Source organism: Vulpes lagopus, chromosome 3 (genome assembly GCF_018345385.1).
Source record: "Vulpes lagopus strain Blue_001 chromosome 3, ASM1834538v1, whole genome shotgun sequence".
In the NCBI taxonomy this organism is placed as follows: domain Eukaryota; kingdom Metazoa; phylum Chordata; class Mammalia; order Carnivora; family Canidae; genus Vulpes; species Vulpes lagopus.
Genome location: NC_054826.1, coordinates 86,661,397 through 86,663,905, shown reverse-complemented (window position 1 = coordinate 86,663,905; position 2,509 = coordinate 86,661,397). Strand labels below are relative to the sequence as shown.

The window sequence follows — 2,509 nt, the reverse complement described above, 5'->3', positions numbered from 1 at the left end:
ATTGGTTAAGTATCTAACTTGGCTCAGGTCATGATCCCAAGGTCCTGAGATCTAACCCTGCATCAGGCTCTCTGCTCAGCAGGGAGCCTGCTTCTCCCTCTACCTCTGCCTGCTGCTCCACCTGCTTGTGTTCTCTCTCTCTCTCTCTCTCTCTCTCTCTCTCAAATAAATAAATAAAAATCTTAAAAAAAAAAAGAAGGGGGCAAAATAGATTGTTGACACCAAAGGAGCCTTAATGGCCAAACCTGAGTAGCATAGGAGCTCTGGTTCTTTACATTCTATTCCTGCAGACCTTACCAAATGGCTTTAGCCTTCCTTCACATAGAATCCTAAGAAAGATTCACTGCCTTATGTGGTGAAGAGGTTAAACTGTCCCTGAGCATCTAAACACACTAGAATCTCCTATTTCTAAAAGCTTTAAAAAAAAAAAAAAGATATTCTACTCTTCTCCAGAGCTGGTCCAGAAGCTTCTCCAGAGCTTCTCCAGAGCTGGTCCAGAAATGAGCAGAACTCATCCAATGCAAAAAGTTTCTTTTATGTCTGAACTGAATCACATATATTTCATTTTAATTGAATTCCCATTATGTGTTAAACATGGAGTAGGATGCTACAGGGTACAAATATTACCCTTAGTCTCAAGGATCTCATTATATGCGGAAAGCATGCTGCCATTGTTCCAACACCATGTAAACCCAGCCACTATACAGCAAAACAGAAGAATCTTCATTCAAACTCTCCCTAAGCCTGGTACACACCACATATGCTCCCTGCAGCTGAAATATTCTGCAAAGTGTTGTGAGAGGAGAGGCTGAGATATGAGGAACCGAGAATGTAAAGACATTGGAATTATTGCTGGAAAACACAGCACTTTATTCAGGATTGTTGCTGCTGCCGTGGACATTTTCAGATCCAGCATTAGGCGTTGACAATGACAAATGGTCTATATTGTTAGTTCAGGCTATAGAGCCAACAGGAAAACTCTGAACATCATCAAACCCTTGACTTAACTAAAGCACTTTAATATCCTCAACAGGCATGATATGACATACACCACAGAATTAATTACGTTCTGGCTCTGCATAAAGTTTTATTTTCTACCCCACTCAAAATTCCTTTGACATGTGGATCACAATATTTGGGATAAAATTAGTCCTGACATTCTTGAGGAAGCATATTCGTTAACATTCCACTTCATTCCTTAATTATGCATGGAGAATGGGAGAAAGCCAAGTGAGATCCAGGTGTATTATGAAATCTACAAATATACCGTATTCTTTTTACTGATCTAAACAACTAGGAAATATTAGTAAGAGAATTTTCATAGTATATCTGCAAAGAGTGAACTCCAAAATATTTATCTGTTGAGCAGTAGCCGCTGCTGGGGAAACATGGCGGAGCAAGAGCAAAGAAAAAAGATACCTTTGGTTCCATAAAATCTCCTGGAAAAGAGGAAGGCTTATCAGGCCCTTAAAGCAACTGAAGCAAAGCAGGTGCTTTTGGACAAGAAGGAGCAGAATAAAGGAAGAAAGCTCAAGTTTAAGCTCAAGTGGTTCCTACATGATTCCTGGTGGCAGCAGCATGACAGGGTGCGCCTCAGAGGCCTGGAAGTGAAATCTCATGGCTTAGAAGTGCCAGATAAACATTCCTTGGCCTTCACTGTACACATCCAAAGGATTAATGGGGTGAGTTCACTGGTGCAGAGGACCATCGCAAGGCTGCGCCTGAAGAAGATCTTCAGTGGTGTCTTTTTCAGAGTAACCCCCCAGACCATGAAGACGCTGTGGATAGTGGAACCTTACGTGACCTGGGGATTTCCAAATCTGAAGTCAGTCCGGGAACTCATCTTGAAAGGTGGACAAGCCAAGGTCAAGAATAAAACCATCCCTTTGACGGACAACACAATGATTGAGGAGCATCTGGGGAAGTATGGTGTTATTTGCTTGGAAGACCTCATTCATGAAATTGCCTTTCTGGGGAAGAATTTCCAGGCCATCTCTGCATTCTTATGTCCTTTCCACCTCTCAATGGCCCGACATGCTACCAAGAACAGAGTGGGCTTCCTCAAGGAGGTGGGCTTACCTGGCTATCGAGGTGAATGCATCAATCAGCTCATTTGGCAGCTGAATTAAACCCAGAATATCTGGAAGCACAGTGCATTGGTGGCATGTGTTTTGTCTTCTGGAATTGTTACCAGTATCTTCAAAGAAGATTATCTTCCGCTATATCTTCAGAAACTAGAGGGAGGGTCAAGGGAAAGATGATGATGCTCCTGGCAGGCACTTCTGACCACAGCAGTTCCAAGGAAAAGTTCCAGTGTATTTTCCACATTGCCTGCCACTGCCACTTCTCAAATCAGCAGAGGACTCATGCCATGGAAGGAGTCCTGCTGCATCACATCTCCTGTCCTGAGGTTTAATGGTGAACAAATACCCAAACGTGAATGGAAGATGGCAGTGGACCAAGCTCAGGGACATACTTGAACCTGGGAGTTCTGGGGCCTTGTTTTGGA

The 2,509-nt window shown here is 43.0% G+C and overlaps 1 pseudogene; it reads left to right on the top strand.

Annotated features, from left to right (window-relative positions):
* The first annotated feature begins 1,388 nt into the window (after positions 1-1,388).
* Positions 1,389-2,207, top strand: LOC121486631 (annotated as a pseudogene).
* Positions 2,208-2,509: the final 302 nt, after the last annotated feature.